At 44.5% G+C, this 22903-nt stretch overlaps 1 long non-coding RNA gene across 1 annotated transcript; it reads right to left on the reverse strand.

Annotated features, from left to right (window-relative positions):
- Positions 1-54: 54 nt before the first annotated feature.
- LOC309884714 lies at positions 55-22761 on the reverse strand. The gene is made up of 3 exons (XR_014318668.1): positions 22631-22761; positions 14035-14244; positions 55-94 (listed from the first exon to the last, which is right to left on the reverse strand). It is a non-coding gene; the product is annotated as an uncharacterized lncRNA (long non-coding RNA).
- Between the last annotated feature and the right edge of the window lie 142 nt (positions 22762-22903).

Below are 22903 nucleotides of genomic sequence, written 5' to 3' on the forward strand. Positions count from 1 at the left end.
TCTCACTGTCTCTCCTAGAGCACCTCGGGGAGGTTCTTTATCCTTGTCTATGTAGGACAGAGAAGCCACAGTCTGATCAATCCAGGAGACAACCCTGTGAACAAACAGCATGGAAGGACATTAACGAACACATTAATAAATGAGCTGATTTTTCAAAGGGTTGGATGGCATTTGAAGTGTTAATGACTGAAGGCTACTGTACGATTTCAAAGCTAGCTGCTATGGACACTGGCTGGCTTTGTTTGAGGTCGTTTGCATTTCAGGCCCACCAGCTCTCATTCATCTCCAGAGAGGCATATTTAGTTGTCACTTGAGCTGAACCCTGACTGACACTTCATGCTGATTTTCTCAGGCATTGGGTGGCTGGTCAGCGAGTCCTGGCAGAGCAATACAGAAGTAGCTGCAAAGGTTGGGGCCTAATCTAAAATCCCTCAGAGTCCCTGCAAAACATTCCTCTGCTATCAGTAGCCTTTGGATGGGGGCCATCACAAACAAGACACATACTATAGTACATCACAGTTATTTCAATCCAGGAGAGCAAAACATGTTTCTAAGGGACAACTAGCAGCTGGAGAATGGAGTGTGAGTCCAGTCCCCTGAGTTTTACTCCTAGCAACAGCTCATGACCCATCAAGTGCTTTCCTGGGGAACCCCGCTCACTCTGTTTGCAGGGGGACCCTTAAGACCATCAGTTTTACTGCTAAACCTTTACGTGGTCTTGCCCCAGTCCTCTTCCCTGCTACCACACCACAGTGCAGCACTGCTGCTTGGACCAAATAAAAACATTGCTCCTAGTCAGAGCCACTCCATCCCTAGCAGACATGGCTCTGCTGCAGAGCCCCACAGGGGCCATTCGATGCCTCTGAGTTCACAGTTCTCTCAATAACCCACTGGTGCCAGAGGGCACATCTGCTCTACACGTGCTCACCAGCACACAGGTGAGGTTTGGTATCATCTGAATAATCCATAAGCACTGTTTGCTTTCTGGGGGGTTTCTTCCTACAGCTCCATTTTCTATGTTTACCTGAAAGACATCAGGGCAGTGTGTGGAGGTGCAGAGCCTCTGAACATGAGGGGGAAAAAAAGATGACCAGAGAAAGGGGCTGGGAAATTCGGAGAAGTAAAGGGATAAAATAAGAGGAACAATACACACTGCATCGTGGGGTGAGCATCTGTGTGTGTGGTCACCCATTTGTTGTTTATTCCTTCCCAAATTCAAAACAGCCCTGTTGTGCTAGTCACAGAAACAAGCGTGTCTGTCCTCCTTCAAGGGATCTGCTCCCTCCACACAGTGGCCGTATACTTCACTGGAGCCATGTTGGCTGAGGAAGGACAATGGTCACAGCTTTTGCTATCGTTGTTGATGCTGAAGTTGGATCCCAGCCTCTTGGGCACATCTGGGGCTCTGCCAATACGCTTGCTGATTTTTAAGCATATAGGACAATATACTGGCAATTATTCTGCTGCAACAGAGCCACTGTCCTTGGGAATCCATGGCTTCGCTTGGCTTCTGGAGCCGATCCTGATGCAACATTCAGCGAATGGTGTTTTACTGCCCTTGCTGACCAAATTGAAAACCTCAGCAGCCTCTAAAAACGCAGCCTGTGTGGGACCAGTGGCTCACCTCACCTGTTGTTCAGGGATGCAGACAGACTTTTTTCCAGATAGAACTAGAAACCATATAAACTGATCTCACCCCCCGTAAAGGGCTTTCCATTTCTTGTGTCCCACCAGTTTGCAGATATCCTACTACCTGTAGCATTTTTACTCAACATCACACTATTCTGAATAGGACTGCAAATTAAAACAGACAGCACATCAGGAGGTGGGCAGCCCAGATTTTCCTGCAGCAAAGCAAGGCAAAGAAAAGTTAAGCACATCCTGAGCTTCAAAGAGCAGACAACTTCTGAAGAACAGACAGCTAAAAACACTGACTTCCATCACAGCCCACAGTTGCAGCCCTTGACAGAGAGAAGACTTAAAACTAAAGCTGTCCTAGGGCAGAGTGGGTCAAGCCCAGCCAACTCTAAGATCTTCCCCGCCAGAGTGCAGCATCAGACAATTAAAAGAAGAGTAGAAGGCCTTACTAGAGGGATACACGTATCCTTCTAGCAATTAGCAGCTGGGGATGAAAGCTCTTTGTGCACACAGGTTGTAGGAGAGGATTTGTGTTCTGTAGTGCTGTTCCCCATGGCTCCATCCCCCACTGCTCTGTGCTCAGCCAACTTGAAAAAGATACTTCTGAAACCCAGTTACATCAGCACTCATGTGCCACAGCCAATTATTTCTCTGTCAAATGGTGCCTAATTATGGACAATCAATTATTTAGTGCAGAAGCTTTCCTGCTTGGCAAGGTGGGAGGCATACATTGCCTCAGGGCTCTCCTTGCTGTTTGGGCCCAAGCAATGGGGGTTACTGGGGGGGTCACAGACGTTACACTGGAGTCATGAGCCCAGCAAACACAAGGAGATAATCCACCAAATGTGCTCAAAGAGACCAGCAGCATGTGTGAGCGTGCCCTTCAGTATACTCTGCCTTCCAAAGCAGCACGGTTTAAACCAGATGGTCCCATGACGATGTTCAGTGTGCTATCTTGGATTATAAATATCCTTTTCTGCCACTTATTGCTGTCTCAGATGTTACAGAACCCCTCTATACATGAGACTATCCAGGTGAAGTCTTACTTACATCTGCAGTTGTCTGGGGGTTAACCTGGAACAAATGCCCCCTAGATCAGACTGGGTTAGGGCATGACCACACAGGTCACATACTGGTGAGGCCAGTAGGTAGGAGATAGCTGAGAATTCCCTCATTTTATTTAGCATTGATGAGGACAGCCTACCTAGCAATAGCCTTGGATCTTCTTATGCTAGAAGGAGGGAACTCTAGATGGTTAGTGAAAAATAGCCATGGCAGTAAGCATCAGATGCTTTTCCTGCTCTAAAATACACAAAAAAGGTATTATTTTAGCCAATCTAAAAATGCACTAAGAGTACATGAACAATCCAGTTACAGGAAAGAATAGGGCAGATGCCAACCCTGTTAGGGGAACAGGAGGAAAGCAGAGATAAAAGCAATTTATGCACTTTAAAAATAAATCGATAAATAAAATTGTTTCACTCTTTTCCTCTCAACCTGCTAAAATATGCAGTTAGCTCACTTACAAATCAAACACCAATGGCTTACAAATTGCTTCAAGTTCTTGTTTGCTCCCCTTAACCTCTGAAGGGTGAAGTTAATGCTCCCATGGAAAAATTATTAAGAAGTTTCTAGTTTGGTGTGTCTTCCAAAGTTACACGAATTTCAGTAAAACCAAAACATTTTCTGAGAAATTTTCAATCCCCTCCAACCTCTGTCAGCTTTCCACACCTCCCAAACAAATCTGTGAAAAAGGATATTCGTGGTAAAGTTTCCATCTGGATAAAGAACGTTTCATTAAGGAACAGAACGAGACACTGAATAAAGAGTTCAGACCAATTCTAGTTGAAACACTGGCTAGATGCATTTCCCCAAATTGCTTTTCTTCATCTACTTTCATGCTATTTTCCTGCATTTTTTTTAAATGGAAAAAATATTCCAATAAAGAGGACTTGGAGGGTCCCAGTTTGCACTATACAGAGCTTTTATAGCTGCTGGGCGCTTAGCAGATCGGGGCTCTGTTTGTTTTAAATATGCATTACATTTATTCCAAATAAACTCCATAAATCAATCTGAGTAATAGAAACCAGAAAAGTTTATGCAAAACAAATATAGAAAGTCATAAATACTGCGTTTAAGATGTCATTTTTGTGGCTGGTATATTTCTATGGTATGTTTTTACTGTTCGTGGGATAAATTTTTCAGAAACATTAAAATCTTTCCTCCCCTCCATTCTCTATAGGTTTATCCCAAAGAAATAATGAGGCTAGCTCTATAAACCAGCATTTATTAAATCCAAATGGGCACTTCATCTTACAGTAGCTTTCAATATAACCTATTTGATCTTTCAAAGTAGTTGGAAAATGATTTCAAGGGGAACTTTCACAGAACAAATTAACTTGAAAGAAGAGAACACTTCATACCCCAAAGAGGGAGGAAAGCAATTTCCTCAGTTTGTCTGTCTCCGGATTCCCCTTAGCCTGACGGCAGATATGCATGCTCCAAGAGGCACTCTCTCTGGCTGCTATTGCATGATCTCAGCAGCGATGCCAGGAGCCTATGGAAAGGAGGGTCACAGACTCACAGACCCGTAAGACTACAGTCGTGACAAGTTTATCTCTGGTGAAACTCCAGCTTACAGAAGAGATAGGAAAAAACAGGCTCATATGGAAACTAAAAACTGTTTGTCCAAGCTGCAGTTCAATTCTGCCTCTTAAAAGTGTTTTTTTTTTTTTTTTTTTTTTTTTTTTTTTTTTGAGGGACTTTATTACCTGCTTGCTACAGCTCTTCAGAGTAAGCAAAACCAGCACCGGGGCCATAACCTAGTCAGCAGATTCAGGGACTTGGATTTTAAGAATCCGAAGCTTAAGGCATTACAGGTCCTCAGGGAGAGGTCAAGACCCTGGGACAGATGAGGTGCCAATTTTTGGGGTGTTCCACCAAGTACTAAATCCATCAGCTGGGGAACATTATGGCTCCCATTGCCCAAAATTTCTCTTTGGATTCCTTCAATTCCTGCATGCATCAACAACCCTGTCTGAGCAAGTTCCTCAATTAACCAGGATATTAGGAATCTCCATTCAGTCTGAAAGCTCTGTATGAATCATCTTCATTAGCCTATTTTACAAATGCTAATTTTCTGTCTCCACACACGTGAAAGCTGCAGGAACCAAGAAGAGAATCGAGCTGAGAAGGATGAGGCATTTGGGGACATGGGGTTAGAGAAGAAAACAAAGAAGGTTTCTCTGTTTGAATGCCAGAGGAGAGCTCTTGGACTGCAGGAGCAGCCTGGCTGAAGCATTTCATCCTAGGCCAGGATAAAGGGAAGAAATAAAGAGCCAGAATTGAACTGTTCCCTACAGCACACTGAACTGATGCTCTCCATCTCCAATGTCTGCTGTTCTACAGTCCCTTGGAAGGTTAACAAGTTTATTTGAGGAGTGCTGGCTTTACCTTCCAAAGCTGCATAAGCTCCCAGGAGGGAAAACTTACAATTTTGAAAGGCTTTAGAAAAAGAAGATTTCCTTAATTTGTTCTTTCAGAGACCAGATATTTTTGTTTCATCCTCTTGGTGAGGTTAGGAATGGTATGTACATAAAGCTTCCCTATAAACTGATTTCTTTTATTACTGTTAAAGGCATACAGTGCTGGGAGTAATAATGCAAGATCTAAACCAGTACCTACCAGGTTTTCTTCTGTAACTGTACTGTGGGGCAGGGAAGGGCTGGTCCTTATTTTAGACATGGGGAAACTGAGGCATTTTGTGAGGACAAACGTGACTTGGCCAAGTCAAATAAATAGCCAGTGGCACATTCCAAAAGCCTCATCTTGGTATCCTAGCAATAACCACCTATCCTACTTCTCTAAGGATAAGGCTGCCTTTGAGATGTCTACACCTTTGGTGCTGGAGGAGGCTGAATATGCAAGGCAAGCCTTTCTTGGCTCCTGATGAAAGCTTTGTGCCCCACTCAGCAATGCTCTTCTGGCAGACATACTGGAGAGATTGCCTGCAGGCAGGCACAAAGGTAGGATCCGCCAAGAGCACAAACATCATCACCTCTCACTGGTCACCTACCTTCTGCAGCACCTAAAAGCCTACCCAGAGCCAACAACAACCACACTCCAGACAGGGGTTACCTACTGGCTCAGGGCTGTGAGGAACCTCGGTTCACCTATAATCACCTTTCCCAGCACAAACAATCTTTGTCCGAGCTAAGAGCCATGGCCTGGTGCTTCCCTATACTCTCTGTAACTTTCCAAGAGAGACAAAATCATTTGCTGCTCTGTGTTTAAGCCAGACAGGTGGTTTCACCACATGCTGCTCAGTGGATGCCATGTTCCAGCCCTGGCTGTATGTCACTAGTTTAAAGCAGGACTGGGGGAAAGAGGCTAGGAAAGGAGGCATCCCTCTCACATGTTTCCTGAAGGGGTTTTGTGAAGCTTAACTTAAATTCAAAAGCCTCCTGTTCTCATCTTACAATTAAAAATAATTCTACCCTCATTTCTTTCCTAAATGAAGCATAAGGAAGTTGCAGAAGTACCACGGATACCAGAGAACTCGTTCAAGGGCAAGGGATGCACTGAAGAGGCTGGTGGCCATGTTATTAAATTACAGAAGTAAAACTCGATGGCTGGATCAGGTATGGTTCTTCAGGACATCAGACTTCCCTGCTCCAGTCCGGGAGCTGCAGTCACGCTGGATCAGGTGCTCTGGGCATTTGCAAAGAGAGCTGTGTGGTGACAGCCTCTCAGAGCTATTGCTACAGCCAACTTTGAGAAAGGCTGTTGACAAGGAGGAGAACTATAATAAATGGGTAACTCCCATGACAAGGCAGAAAACTATTTATAGCAACCTTGAACTCCACGGCTGGCTAAACCTACTGTGTTACTCTGCAGATGCAGAGAAAGAAAACAAGACACCCGTTCTCTTCAGGTGGCTGGATAAATCAAGCAGAGCGTGAAAGCATGCACAGGGAGACTGATGCTCCTGTGCGTTGATCCAGCAAGAGGACAGTACACTATCAAGCCCACGAGGGCTTGGAGAAAGTCTCCCCCAAGAGAATCTCTAAACATCTGCCCTTTTCTACTCCAAATAAGAAAACAAGTGAAAGAAGAGACATTTGGAGAGTCTTAGACAGATCTGAATTCCCAAAAACTGTCTGTATGTGGGCCAGGGTTTCGCAGAGAAGACTGATGATGTTTCAGGATGGAAGTGCAGAGAGGTATATGTAAATATACCAGAGACACGGGGCCAGGGTAGCTGGCCAGCAGGCTGGGTGTAGAAGTGGAGCAGCTCTGCTGTGCCGTGCAGCAAGCTGCCGAGGAAGCAGAATTGCCATGTAATAAAGTAAAGGCAAGATGTGCGGGAGCAGGGTCTCCCTCGCGCAGCCTTTGGCAAGCTGCTGGAGGGAAGCAGCATGCTTCTGCAGATGCAGAGGAGCTGTCAGGGGACAGGATGCTCCTCCCAGTTCTGGCTGAGGCTCTGCAGATGCTCTAGCCAAGTCACGTTTTAACAGCCCCATGCCTCAGTTTCCCCAGCTGTAAGCTATTACAGGGATGTTTTGCGGCTGAATACAACCCCGTATCCACAAGGCAAGCACAGCTCTTTGGACAGATGATCCCAAGGAATATAAAGCATTTGCTTGAGATTTTTTCCTCTGCTTCTCTCTGATCTTTGATGCTGTCACCTAAATAATTTACAACGTGAAGAAGGAAAGAAAAGACCAGAAGCAATCACACCAAAGCACCCAGCCTCCTCCAGGCATGGCCCAGGAGTTTTGAGTTTTGGGGAGAGAAGGAATGTGCTCCCACCCCACCCCCTCATCAGACCTTCTGCATGATGACATGCAAGTGATTGCTGATCCTTTTCTGGATCTGGGGACTGACAGACTTTGAAGGCGGCTTGGCATCCCCAGTTATAAACCAGGGCTTCAAATGATCAAAGGTGCCAGCATTTTTTGAGGCCTCATGAATGAAGTGGGTTGGAAATGGGAGCTCAGAATTTGGGATTGGCTGCTAATGTCCCCAACGGCGTCATGAGCACACTGCAGGCAATCTGGTGGCCTTTCCTTGCCTGCTTGATGTGTCACGAGCAGCACATGGAGGGCAGGCTACGGCACAGTGAGACATTGTTCCTTATCTGTTTCCTAGCATGAAGGATATATTCTGGAAGTAATTCTAGCACAGGATTTCCTACATGAAAACCAGACCTTCAACAAAGAGGCACTACTGACAACAAAAATCGTAGTCAAGCTTTTTAGATCACAGCTGGAGCTTGCAGATGTGACAGACAAGGGAAAATACCCCTTCTTTTCATGGGAGTGACTTTGGTTTAGGGACTACACTCTGTCCTGGGTGTGTTACGTGGACTGAGACTAGACAAGGGTTCTTTGGTGTCCTAATCCTTATTAAATGAATGGATTTAGGCTGGAGAAAAGGAGACAGGAAGACATGGAGTGGCTCTGAGTTTACAACTGCCTATCAACAGCCTGAGAGCAGCCCTCTTTCATGTGAGGCATATGGGACACAGATACGAGCTGCTTCCAGCCTGATGTGGCTGCAAGGGGTGGGGAGGGCAGGATCAGTGTGAGAGGTTTTACAACCTGCAGCCTGAGTGCCAAGCCACCAGCCCCCATGAGCTGTGTCAGGTGCGCAGGTATAAATCAAACTGCTGGATGTGAGACTTTTGATTAACATGTCCATGGACTCTCACATTCCTTGCACCGTTCTTTGAAATTTGAACAAGCAAAGCTCTGTACAGCAGTTAATGAGAGTGCTGGGGCAAGCACGTTGCCTGGTGGAGAGAGGAGCAGCAGGAACACAGGCCAGTCAAATAGCCTTTTGATAGACCAGGCTCACTCAGCACAGAAATGCTGCCTGAGCCCGAATTCCAGCTATGAACCCTGACTGCCCTCATCCCGAGGTCTTCTTTGGGAGAACTGCTCAGTGTGACAGCAGACCAGACCCTGACCCTTCGCTGACTGACTGGCTGTCCTTCCAATTCCAGCCTTGTAGCTTTGTACCATTTCACACATTCAGAGCCCTACAATTACACCATCATCCACTGCCACAAAGATACTTGCATGTTACACCATGACAGTCTGTCATCTTCACGATCAAAACCATGTCATGTATGTTTTTTTCTGGATTTACACACGTTAACCAAAAGCCATGAATTCCAGACTCCCCAGGCACTAATAGATTTTAAATGAGCCAAGTGATATTCATTACATTGCAAAGGGATCACTGACACGTTACCAAGAACACCTTTGGAGTTCTCCACACACCTCCTGAACAGAGTTTATCATTATCTGTCCTAACTAGAAGGCAGTTATAGGCTATAAAATCCACATCACATATCCTGTTACTGAGATACTGTTCTTGGCCCAGAGGTTCAGTTCAAAGACACCTAAGCCTCATGTTTGAAATTCAAGACCACCTTTCTGTTTCCCCTCCACCCCGTGATGAAGGGATCAAATTCACCCTTTGCTCTGACTTACCTTTTTCTTTTTTTAACTGGAAAACCATTAAAGACTGACATGCTGTTCACAGACATCTCACAGCTCTGAACTCAGTCTGGTCTTGGTGAAAAGTGCCCCCATACTTTACACTGCCCAACACAAGTCCAAAACAGTCTGCCTGATTTTTATTTATTTATTTATTTACTAACTCAGACAATATTAAAACCGGGAAGGCTGCATTAGTCCAAATAAAATGTCTCCTGAGAGCATTCAAAGACCACATTCAGTATGAAAACAGTGTATACGGAAAGCAGAATCTACTCAGTTATAAGGCTTAATATGTGGACACAACAAATGGGAGACTAGGCTACTTCTTTGAGCAGACCCCCAGTTTGACCCTGACAGTATGGGAGCTTTGGACAAAGTTCTCCATCAGGCTGATATTACCCTGTTTTGCAACGTATCCAAGGAAAAATCAAATGCCTGCGCATTTTCCCAGCTTCAGTAGTGAGAGCTTCCAATAGCAGACAGACAAGATTATGTTCTCACTGTGTTTGCCTCCTTTCTTCCCCATCTCACTGCTGCTCTTTCTTCTCTGGCTTCACACTACACGTTCTGGTTTCACCATTCCAAAGCTCATCTTTGCTTGGCCTTATGCCTTCTAGGAAACAGTCAAATTCCAGCAGCAGCAGCCCAGCCCATCGCGATTAACTTTTCTCTGAAACACCATTTCTTGAAAGCCATCTGAACAACCCTTCAAAAGCTCTCAAGTAGAAAGGAATTAGTACTTCCATTAAGAACCTTAACCTCTCCGTTTTACACTTTAGCTGCTTTGCACACCTGCTCTGCTTTGAGTGATAACTTTATAACTTAAGAATTCAAGGAGGTATCAATAATAAAATAGGCGCATGCCAAACTGGCATATACTTGGTCTTGGGGACCTAAGAATTTACACAGATGTGCAACCTAGGCCATCTTCCTTTGATCCGAAAGCTCCTTTAAGTACACACTTTGGCCAAACTTTGAAGAATACCAGGTTTTTGAGTAAGAACTGAAATCAGAACTGCTTTTATCAAGCACCATCAAATGAAAAAGGTCATTCAGAAATCTTGCGTGATTTAATAAATACATATATAGTTTAGCTGCTTGGGTTTCTTATTAAGGAACTTAATTGCTGTATTTTAGTTTACTTGCCATTTCTTAACTAAAAGCATTTTCATTCTTTATGAGGCAGTCAGCAGGTGTACACCTAACTTTATGTCAACATCTGAGAACTACTTATTGCTCATTTACCTCAGAGAAAATTTAAAAAATTGGACCACATCTCAAGAAAAATAAATAAAAGGAGAATGCTGTGGAGTTAGAGCAGAGGTTTAAAAAAAAATCAAAAACAGGAGAGGCTCTCTTGAATACTTTTTCCAAGCGCTGTTGTTATAGGTGTTTCCTGAGGAAGTGACTGACTTTTCCCTCCCCTACCCGCTTCAAGACTTTTTTTTTTAAAAAGCAGAGTCTGAGAGGTGTAAGCAAACCACAGCAAGCAAGCATAGTGGACAGTTATCTAGCTTTGCTTCTTGAATAAACAGATGGGAAAGAAAGAATATTTTTTTTTTTTTACTCTAATAAAGTAAAGCAGTGAATAAAGGTAGTCATGTGCTTAATTTTAGGCAGGTGCCTTGCTAAGCTATGGCCTCTACAAAGCCACACAAAAGCATCAGTGAAATTAAATGCCATCTAGTTGTTTTATGACTGTGCTTCAGTGCAGTGCTCTTGCAACTGGAAGCCATCTGGCTGGGGATGGTTTCACGTTCTCTGATTTCACAGCTCCCTGCCCAGCAGGTCAGGGCACAGGGAGGACTCCTAGGACCTCCAGCAGCATGATTCTACCTGAGCTTTCCTCTTGGATTAACATTCTTACAATCAACTACGCAGAGTTGCTGAAGCCAAGTCTTGGTCCTTTGATACCCTGAGTGCCAAGAGCGCAGAGAAAAGCTATTACAAGGCCCAAGCTTTGCTCTTCATGAAAAGATTCCAATTAAGCTCAATCCAGAGTATGCCCAGGTTGGATCCTACAGGATTCAGGCCTTGGTGCCAGCTCTGTGCATCGAGGGCAGCTGCCCACAGAACTGGCTAAAGGCAAGTACCAAGCGTGCAGAAGCACTAAGCTGTAAATCAGGGTAGAAGGCAAAGCTCAGATCTTAACTCCCAACGCAGACACATAAGCAGCTGGCAAAGTTGTCCTCTGGTTTTACACCGACACACCTCTTCTCAGCTCTGCAGAGTGACTCCAGATTTGCACCAGCACCACTGAAAATCAAGCCAGCAACCCCTACACCTCAGCTGAGGTTGCTAGTTAATCAGGACAGGGGTAGCATATTTCGGGCAACAGAATTCCATAGGCTTTTGCCATTGTTCCTCAGCCAGCATTGATCAGAGAACTAAAAATGGTTGCCAAGTCCTCAAAAGATTTTAGTGTGAGCGATGCAGACCACATGTGCTGAATGGTAAACAGTTCTTGAGGATCAGAATAAAAAGGTCTTTATAGTCCAAGCAAACAAAAGTAAATGCCAGAATCTAAATGAAATTGAGCTTTCCAAAAGCCTGAGGCTACTAAGATTTCAGCACTGAAAGTGTAGCCTTGTTTGTTTCTTAGAAAGTCCGACAGAACATCGCATTATCGAGAGGTGACCCTGTCCTATTCCCAGCAAAGCAGTGTCCTTTGATTCTTTTCTCGTTTCATCCCATCTGAAAAATGTCAGCCCCAACAGACTGCTTGAGCCTCCTATTAAAGCAAAGTGTCATTGATTACTTTGTAAGTGGGTAGCCAGCAAAGAGGGGAATGCTGCCAATGAAGTAAATACCATTTATTACTGAACAGAGTAATATGGAATACAGCAATCCAGCCTAAGCCACACCGCCCAGAAAGACAGCCCTAACACTGAGAAAGCTTTGAAATACTTTGCTATTCAGTTTTAAAGATGTCTGTTAAAAATCACAGACCGAATCAGAGGAAGAGTTGTTACATTTGGGGACCACAAGTCCCCAAGAACCGAGTAAAAGCATGTGTGTTGGAAAGGATTCCAATTTAGCCACTGTAGAACAACTGATGCTGCTCTGTCCATGCTGGGCATTTAAAATTACTCCACAAAAATCCCTGGTCCTGCTTCAAACAACCTCAGCAGCAGATCCTTTCAGATCACTGAGCCTGTGTGCAGAAGACTGCCTAGAATTTTAATCCAGCTGAGAACCAAAGGCTCCTGCAGGATAAATCCTCAAGCAAAAGTCCCAGTTGGCCCCCAGACACGTTGCCTCTGTGAAGGCTGATGAATGCCTGCAGCTTTGAGGTTAGACAGCTTTTGGTTTGTTTAAACTAAGTTTTGGCTGCTGCAGCATAAACCTACTACTGCTCCTGCAGTCCTCATAGGCTGTGCGGGGCTGCCTCCACCACTCCAGCACAACTGGCGTTGCAGCTGCCAGCAGCTGCTGCTCGGATTCCTCCAAGTGCATTTACTCCTTGCAGCTCTGCCCATGGCTTCAGAGCACTGCTGGCACGGAGCAGAATGGAACATGCTGTCTCCCCACCACCTCTCTGCCCAAATCCCTCCTTCTTTGGCTCACTGCTCAATCTTTCCCTATCTCTGTTGTTTTCCCAAGGCACTACCTCGCTGATTTAAGTGGCACTGCTCTGATTCCTTCAGTATGAAAGCACAGGTCCAACCTGCGCAGTAGGTCTCTACAACTGTGGCAAAACAGGGCATGAAAATTCCCTGAGGAAGTATGTCCCATCTCTGTCAGAAAACTTGCTTTATGTGGGCAAGGACACCTTGAATCAAGGGCAGGGGAGAGGGACAGGACATGAAGACATGCAGTGTCACTAAGGAGTTTGGAAAAGGTAAGGCAGTTCACACAAGGAGAGAGATTCTAAGCCCACTAGCATGGCTGGGAAGATGTTTTAAGATTAGAAATGCTTTTACACTTGAAGCGCATCCCACCCCATACAAACCACAGAGATACCATTTTGATATTACAGAAAGAAGTCCTGTATTGCATCCTCTGCCCCTTCTCTTTCTCCCCAGATCTGTACCCAGTACACACACCAACTACAGTAGAGCTGACAAGTTAAGAAAGCTTGTAAAGCAGCACCAACCCTATAGTTCCTTAGTTAGCTCTTTTATGGCCCTACGGGTGAATAGGGGAAAAAAGTATGGTTCACCTTGGGCCTCTTTTTCCCCACAGAAATTCTTTCCAGTATTATTTTACAGGTTTGCACATTCCTGCAGTGAACAGAAACCCCTAGCATAACAGGCATTTAAAAAACATGCTAAGCTACCGTGAAGTAAATTACTGACTTAACAGCCAGGCACCTACAGGTATAATTGGATTTCATTTGAAGAACAAATTAAAGCAATGTGCATATTAGCCTCTGAGTCTGCAAGGGGCAGAGAGATTCTGGAAACTTTCCAAAGTGCATAAGATTAGAAAAATCCTAACGAAAAGCCCCCAGAGATAAGAGTCTCACTGAAGAAGGACCATCTCCCAGGGATGGCCAGACCCATGCCTAGCTACAGCTGCCTCCAGGCTCCCACAAGACATGCCCTGTGAAGGCTGCATTTGAACTATGAACTGCAAGGCACAGGAAGAAAAGGCACATCAGTGGAGCCTAAGGTGGACACACAAGGAAGCCAAGGGATGAGCAGTTCGATGGATACTGCGGTTACTGGGTCACGATGTTTCATATTCCACTGAACTGTGAAGTTAAGAACCCTTTTCTGAAAGAAAGCCCAGAGGCAGCCACGCTGACTTCCCTCTCCTCCAGTATCAAATCTAGCACTTCACTATATCTTAGGGCTTTAGTAGTGCCTGTACTCCTGTCACATCTCAGTTCACACACTACTAAAGACTAGGATAAAACCCCTGAAAAACTGAAAAAGGCACTCACCAAAATTTTCTCCCAGCAAGATACTCTGCTGCAGTGACAGTATGCCACAGGTCAGTCTCCTCAGATGTCAGTAATCACCACTGGAGGAATGCTGACTACAGGATGAGTTTCTTCGGGATGTCTCTCCGTAAAGAGATGGGACTAGCTTCCTTGCTGCTTTGACTTGCTCCATCCACACCTCTTCTCATGCTTGCCATCTCCTCTTTTCTCCTGCCAAAGAGAAGAGAAAAGGATGAAAACAATTAACCAACTGAAAAAGAAAATAAATAACAGCCACTGATGGCTTGAAAGTTAAAGCAAGGAAGTAATTTGTGGAACAGCTGAATGAAGAAGGCATCAAGGCACAGTGTAAAACAAACAAACAAAACAATAAACAGATGCAAGAAGTAGAGTGAGATAATGAGAGATAATGAACAGTCTGTTAGCAACTTCAAGGCTGTCTTGGATGTTATCCTCCAGTTATTTCTAGGTTTCTCTTTACAACAACCCTGTCCCTAGAAGAGTTGCTTTCCTTCAACCCTATTTCATTTCTGAACACTCTGCTTCATGAACAGGGCCCAGATCTCACTGGTGCTTTCTCTCTTCTGACTGAGAAGGCCACTCAAAACCTCAGCACTCAGCTCACCCAGACAAAGCACCTGATTTCAGCTGCGCAGCCCAGTCCAAGTTAGGCAGTGAGTAACTGCAAGGCTGTTTTTTTCTTGACAGCACTGTTCACAGCCCTGCCCTGTGGAGTCAAGGGACTCAAATGACTGTGCTGAAGGGCACCGTCATCATATCTTTGGAGAAGGGGAACAACTTGACATGAAATCCTGCTAGAGCGGTGCAGAAGGGCGGCTTGGCTGGTGTCGATTCAGAATATGAGACTGTAATAATATTTGCCGTCGGTTCAACCTCATATACTGCGTACAAAAGCCTCTGTTTGAATAAAGGAATAGCCAGTGAGACATGAACTGAGAAGAGCCAAGAAACTCAAAGCAAAGTCCCAATTCTCTTTGTCCGGAAATTTAAGTGTTTTGGAAAGAAACAAAAACACACTGAAGGTAGACATGGAAAGGGCAGGACAGATTTCTTGCTGATCTTTCTCAGCTTTCCTTGACATTATTTAAGAAAGAATGAGAAAATGTGCGTTCCACAGAAAGGGTTCAAAAGATTATTATTTCCCCTCATTTAGGGGGACTTGTTTGGCTCTCTTAGACCAGCCTTAGTTTCCTGGATAAATAAAATTGTGGTGTGTTTTAATAGCACACAGGTTAGAATGGAAAGAACCAGGAATCAGGCAATCTAGGCCCCACCCTACCCCTAGGACAAACCACTTGCTCATATGGCTCACAATCAGTCACGAAGGGACACGTGCCTCTGCCTTTGTACCTGCCTAAGCCAAAACACCTTCAGTATCTCCCAAAGACCTGCCTAAAATGTTTTCAGAGAGTTGGCATGCAGCACACTGAATACCAGAGCCTTTGTTGATATCTGATCCTGGAACACCAGAAAATCATAAAGTTGATTATCAGGAGAAAGGTAAACATGGTCCAAGGCCAGAGGGGTATCGGGATGGAGTAAAGTTTCTCAGGCTCCCACCTAGACCAAATTACTTTTAGCACAGCATTCAGATGACTTCTGCCAAGGCAGTTGTTTTTGTAGCTAGTGACTCAGACTGACCGTCTGGGAGACATTTGAGCCTGTACACAACAATAAATATAGCAGGTGATCAGTTTGGTCATATGAATACTGGTAACAAAGTTTTCAGGGCAACAGAGACCAGTATAGCAGTGCTGAGGCACCAATATTAGGATATTCCATTTGACTGTATTTTTCCAAACATGGTAGAAAAGGCCCAGGCAGCCTTACCTGCTCCAGACACTACTTCTTTCTCCTTGAGGTGTATTTAGCCAGATGGCAGGTATTTTATATTTAGAAAAACATTAATTCAATAGGAAAACATTTCTGCAGGGTTGACGTCAAAAGGTTGGAGAGGGCAGTTAAACACAGTTCAAATGCAACAGTCTAAGAACCTGAGCAGCACATCACTAACAGCCCTATGAAGCACCTACGAAGTTCTGTCAGACTCCTCCAGACACCCGATGCTCTGTTCAAAAAGCAACAAGAGCAAACCAGTCTTGAAACAGGCAGAGAGCCTCACATAAATCCAGCCAGGAAAGCAAGAGAAGTCTGAGGTAACTGTGACCTAAAAGGCTATATTTATTCAAGATAGTTCCCTTACTAAAGGGGGCATCCTCCATGCAAAGATCTGGCAAGAAGCAGCAATAGGCAGCTGCTCCCTATATAGCTGGGCACCAGATTTGAAGCATAGCTTGTGCCAGGCCCCTGGAAACCTACTCCCAGCCCCACAATACCTGAGAGGGGCGAGCAAGGCAGACGTGGTGGCAGCAAGCAACTTCAGCTGAGTCCAGATCATCATGAAAAAAACAATGCTGATGCAGCAGGTCACACACTACTACAAAAAGCCTGAGAAGGAAATAGAGGCCCAGGTCTGAGCTTATATACTGCCATGCAGCACAAAGGCAGAGAGGGGGTGGTAGCGGCCCCAGGTGAGGCTGGCCAGGATTAATAAGGCCTATTAATGTTCTCAGGGGCAGCTGGCTGCCTGAGCTTGGTGGATTGGGTAGAAGTGGGGGCTGCAACTGTAAAAAAGAAAAAAAGAAAAAACAAAACACAACACAACACATGAGGACAGATTGCAGCTCATGTGATTAGAGTTTATACTAAAAATAAATGAAGAGGTTCCTCCTATGTGAGGATTTTGGCAGGTTGAAACTTGGTAAATGGTTTGTCTGTAATATCTCAATAATAGATCCTGCTACCAGCACCTTCTCTAGCTTCTGTCAGATATTGTGTTGTTCCCATTCTCCAAACCATTCCTTGTTTCAACTATGGTGATCTGCATCTGTTTGCTAAGGAGAGAAACTGAACTGATCACTGTTAAAGCAAACAGCAAAAGAGAGTACTATGACCTCTATGATACAACAGGAAAATATGAGGCACAGAGAAGTTTCAGTAACCCTGCTGGTCCAGCCTCCTGGGGGATCCCTGTCTGGTGCTCTGTTACATCATGTTGCCTTTAATTTTATTTACACACTGCTCTCCTTCCTCACAGACCAAGATTTGGAACCTAACATCCTCCTCCATGCTTGCTGCAGTTTGAAAATTGGATGCAAACCCTATCACTAAAGCCTATTTCAAAACAGCTAAATAGCTGACTAATTTGTCTTTTTCTGTATTTTATTTTTATTTTTTAAATCTCCAGGTCTATTCATAGTTCAGTTGTTTTCCAGAGACAACTTGTTGCAGTTTGCTTTGGTTTGAATGGGGCTTTGAAACTAGTACCTAGGGTGCACCACACTTCTACACCAGATCTTGAGGAAACAGCAGGGTAATTTATGAGACAAGCTACTAGTCTTCAAAGGATAACATCTTTTTAGCAGAAGTCCCTTTTCTTCAAAGGAATTTGCCTTTGCCTTATAAACTTGCATTTATATATATAGTTTTATGTATATTTATAAATAAAACCAGTATTTATTTTACACTTATCATGTCTGCATGATGTGTGTATAAAGGTCAAATGAAAGCAATTGTCCTCAAAGTTTTGGAAGAAGTATTGTCTGAAGACAACTGCTCCCAGCCCCTCCACAACCAAATGAGGGATTGTCACACACTCCATGGAAGCAGCCAGCAGGGGCTGGCCTCCCACGGCCCAGTGCTAGAGTGCGAGCAGACAGCAAGCCAGCATGTGCCAGAGAAATTTAACCTGTGGGGGAACTCTGCAATCAAGGAATCTCCAAGGAAAAGAAGCTCAAGCAGACAATTAGAAAGGCAGGAGTGCAGTGCTGCCCTGGGAAGTGGTGGCTCTGCCCTGCTATGCCCCTTTTGTGACTAGATCTATCTGGAAAATACCAGAATGTTCCTAATTTGCCCCCCACAAAAAATCCTTAATACTCTCCCCTGCTGCTACAGAGAGGGTTGAGGAATGGCCCTGGATACAGCCTCTGGCCTCATCTCTCTGCCTCCTTCCTATAGCAAGGCTTCCCGGGAAGCAATCTGCCTGCCTTAGCAGGATTGCTTGGTCATTGCAGTGTGCTGAAGGGCAGCCTCAGGTCATGCTCACAGCTGTGCTTCCCATTCACAGCCTCGATGGGTGACACACTTGGCCTTGGAGGCAGATGAGAGGTGCCTCAGAAACAGTGGTGATACTGTCCTGACCCAACACCGAATCCTGGCCCCACCAAAAAAACAAAAACAAATGAACAACAACAACAACAACAACAAACAGGACAGAATTCTCAGAGGCTGAAGCAAGAGAGTGTAGTCATAATGAGGCAAATGGTGCATTCTCTACACCAGGCAAGATCATGATTGCATCTGCCAAGACCTCTACATGCTAAAGGATACAAACAGCCTGGGAACAGCCTGGATGTGCAATGCAGTGCTTCCAGCTCCATCTTCCTTTCCACGTGTTCCATGGAACACCTCTCTCTTTACTTAAGGAAAGCTGCATCCCTACACAAAATGCCTTCTGCTGAGTGCTGGGACAATGAAAATGGATCACAAGCATTGCTGGAATTAGTCCTAAGATGGGGACTCAACCATTCTGGAGCACAGATGGGGTCAGGTCAGGTTTTTCCCTACAAACAGGAGAAGCCATGTGGTTTTCGTATAATTTGGAAGGTTTTCTTACAGAATGAAGATTGATTAGATGTCTGGAGTTCCCCAGAAACAATGTTGATAGTGTTAGCAGCCTGCACACTACAAGAACCCATTCATGAAAAAAAATAATCCTCATTTTTTAAATCTTTTTTTTTTTTTTTCTTTAACTTTATGTTCTTGCAGAAAGAAGCTTATTGGGTAACTATCAGAACTCCTCTTTCATTACCTTGTCATAAATCCCACAGGCTCTGAATTCCTTTAACAAACTCTCAGTTAAATTGTGACCTGCCTATTCTAATAAATAAACCCTTTTCCCCCCAAAAAAGCTGGAAACAGCCATGAAGTTGCTCCCCTTACCCTTACTCCAAGTTCTGCTAATTGAGACATCAAAGCAGATGGAAAATCAAGGTTGTGACTGTACAATCCCTGAACATTAAACTCTCTCTCTCTAGACCATTTCCAAACAGGGCAGCTAAGTTTTGTCAACACAAATCTCCCTCTGAAGTTTCAGCCGTATGTTATATTCTTTTATCACTGTTTCTGTGAATGATGAAACAGCTGCTGTCTTTCACCCTGAGGTGGCTGTACCTTGGGGGCCGTTGATGTGTTCCTGGTTACATCTCGTGGCAACTCTGCCAGTCAGGCAAACTCTGACATCCTAACCCAGCTCCATGTCAAAACCATGCTGTAGCTATAAGCAGAGAACATACTGCCCCTTCCCTCCTCAGTGGTCACATGGAGCAGTGTCTAATTCACAAGAATATGTCAACATTTCATTTACATCCCAAGAAAAGATAGTGCATGGCCTCTGAGGCCAGAAAGGATCCACATCTTTTTTTTGTAGCTGGTTGGATGGGATAACATATGTGTACCCATGGTAAACCGCAAACAGAATGCACAAACTAAGGTTGCTGTTGGGTAAGAATGGATCATGTGGTGCTTGTTTCCCCCCTAATTTGCTGGCATTGTTTTTCTGCTGATGAATAACCCCAGTGAAGTTCCCTGGCACATTTTCACTCAGATTTATCTCAGGCCTCTGAACACTGAACAATTAGGAGAGAGACTGAAATGGAACCAGGTTTCAGTGAAAAGTTAGCACCTACCACACGCATTTAAATGCTCTATGCACTGGACAACTGAGTATGTTTAGGACAATATGCTGATCCCCAAAAGGCTTTGCAGATTTCCTTGTAAAGCAGACAATGTCCAGTGACCCAGTGCCATCCTCGGCCTACACTGATGCACACCTACTGCAGAGACCCAGTGAAGTTTGCTGGGCGTCCATGTCCCGCAGCAAGAGCCCAGACATCCGCAGTCAACTTGGAGCACCAGTGCTTCTCTCCAAAGCTTCCTGGCAGGCTCTGACTTGGAGGAGAGGGAGGGAGAGAAGAAATTTGAAAACACCCTTTCCTCTCTCAGAGGAGTGTGCTGCAAACAGCTCTGCCTGCCAGCTCTTGCGGTGTAGTTGCCAGGCAGTAGTACTGCTCTGCAGTCCAGGATCAACAAACTACACGTTTGTATTCTCACCAGAGCCAGCATTATTACTGCCACAACTTAACACCCTTCAACAGAAACTGCTGCAGCTGTGAGAGCTCCCTTGGGAATCAAGACAATTGCAGCAACCAGGGGACGGAGGAAGCAAGAGTGGCCGCTATAAACCTCATGGACGAGGCAAACACTCTCCTTCCAGTTATGGGTAGGAAACAAAATATCCAGTACTCTGATGGATGTAAAAAGTTGTGTAGGAAGGAAACGGACCAACCAAACTGAAGATTCAACTGAAGATGCTGCAGAACATGTGGCCACTTGTACAACCTCAGCAACCGTAAGTGACCAGTTACTTGCGTTCAGCTTTAAAGACTCATCAGCAAGCAGTGACGGACTGTTAAACTCTTGTGTCGGTAAAGATGAATTGAAATGCTGGAAACACTTTGCTTTTTCTGTGCACAGGTCAGACTCAGGCCATTCAAGACAGTTGGAGCAGGCTCCAGATGAAAGAGTTTAGGCGTGGTAATTACAGTGTGAGACTCGCTGTCAGTGTTTGTAGAGCAATCTTTTCATGATGCGTAGCAAGAGGAATGGGTGGGGTGAATGAGATGATAACAATTCATTGCAATCAAGGGTATTCTTCTTTCTCTCATTCCAGTGAACCTATGAGACCATGGACAGGATACAAATAATAGAAAGCACAAATTCTGTGCTTTGAGAAGTTCTTTTTCTCATGTGGGACATCACCTTTTGCTGGCCCCCAAAACTACTGGTGCAGACAAACTGCATCATGGAGGGACTTCTCTGTTTCCTAAACCTGAGGATGACAGCATTACATATTCCAGGAGCTATTACTGCTGCAAAACCTCCTGAGCAGAAAACCAGATCATCTCCTGAGACAACATCTTCCATCTGGAGCTGATGCTTTGCAGGGAAATTATACATAAAGAAATCTTAACATTGAGCTTGCAGAATGCTCTCTCTCTCCTTGTTTATTTCAGCAAACAGAAGATAACTGGCCACAAAGGTGGCAAAATCATCTCATCATCTTCTCTCTGACAAGCTCATACCTTCATACTATCGTGGTGGCTAAAAAGCTGTGGATGGCTCCAAATCAGGATTTATTTTTAGGTTTCCAGACTGTGTATATTCCTGCCAAAAAAGCCTGGTCCAAAGTTTATTCAAGTCCACGATAAAAATGTCTAATGGCGTGAATGACCTTTGGATCAGCTCCAAAGAGTGTGCACTGATATTAGCACTGGGGCTGGCTGGGGATTCCCTTTGGGAAGGCTGCCCAGTAAAGAGGTGGTTTTCACAAAATTGAAATTTTCAGGGAGAAAAACATCCTGATTTTGAACCCTCTTACCTTTCAGAAGCAAGAAATAAAAATACACTTTTTTTTTTTTTTTTTTTTTTTTTTCAATTAAGGAAAGTCAAGAAGCAGCATTTTCTACAGGGCCAGTTGGAACAAAATCAGAAAACTATGTTTTGGTTTGAATGTGTTCAATAAACCTTTAAAACCTCATTTTCCTATAAGTACACTGCTTCACTGGGGTTGTGGTTTAGATGTCTCATCTTTCCCACAGGCTCTTTCCTTGAGGACTCCATTCTCCTTGATGCAGAGTGGACTCCAAGGTCTGCGAGACATGATAGCAGCTACACACTGTCCCCTGAGAAATATGGGTATTAAATTCTCAGATGAGAGCTGCCAGGAGGAAATGCGATTCAAGGCTGATGCTCAGGGTTGAATGTAGTTCAAGCAAAGCGTTATGGGTTAATTGAACAAACTAAAGGGAAGCATGTCAACTTGGAGCACGGCAACACATACTTTTGATCCAAAAATGTCAGAGTAAAACTTACTGACCTCTGCAAACCAAGATGTTTTGAAATTTTTTGCCATGAAAAATTTGGAAACATCAGTGTTTTTTCACAGCCAAAGAGGGAAACAAAGGTTAAAAATTCCCAAGACAGAAATTCTGCATTTTATTTCACTCTCAGTAATGCTACAAGGAAGCAAAACTTCATGTCATTGCAAGTAGCAAGAAATAAGAATGGTGAGACAGAAAGATGTAAGAAGCTAACTGCTCTGTAGCTGAAAAGCCCTGCAGAACTGAGCACCAAACATCTACCCTCTCTCAGCAGCTGTCAAGGGTCCTTTCCCAAGTTAACACACAATCCCCCGAGCTGGAGGGATTTGAAAGTTGCCAGCTGATCAGAGAGCAGATAGTTTCGAGTAGCCACTTCCCTGGATGCCCCAGAACACCATGGAAGGATGCATCTCTAGGGCTTTGGAGAAATCAATTTGACCTTCATTGCACCATTTGCTTCCCTGGAGTTATTCATGGTTCATCTAAGGGAGGCCAGCAGTCGTCCAGTCTCACATACTCACCACCCAGTTGACAGGCAATAAAGTGGCATGTGTAGCAAGCACTGGGAAAATCACCTTTTGATCTCATGGAAGGTGGTCCTCAAACCAGGTCATGCTTGAGAGAACTGGCAGGGAGACTGAGGAGAGGCTGGGCTGCAGCTGTCTGTGCTGGGGCGGTCTCCAGTTCAGCAGAATATTTGCCTTTCTCTTGCTGCCAATTTTGGAGCCTTTATAAATACCACACCTAAATAAAATGGAATAAAATAAATGATCCTCTTCAGGCACCCCACGCCCTTCCATCACCCTCCCTAAGAACATCTCAACATCCAAGGGCTGCAGAGATGCACG

The sequence above is a fragment of the Aythya marila genome (assembly GCF_965140915.1).
Source record: "Aythya marila genome assembly, chromosome: 17".
Lineage (NCBI taxonomy): Eukaryota > Metazoa > Chordata > Aves > Anseriformes > Anatidae > Aythya > Aythya marila.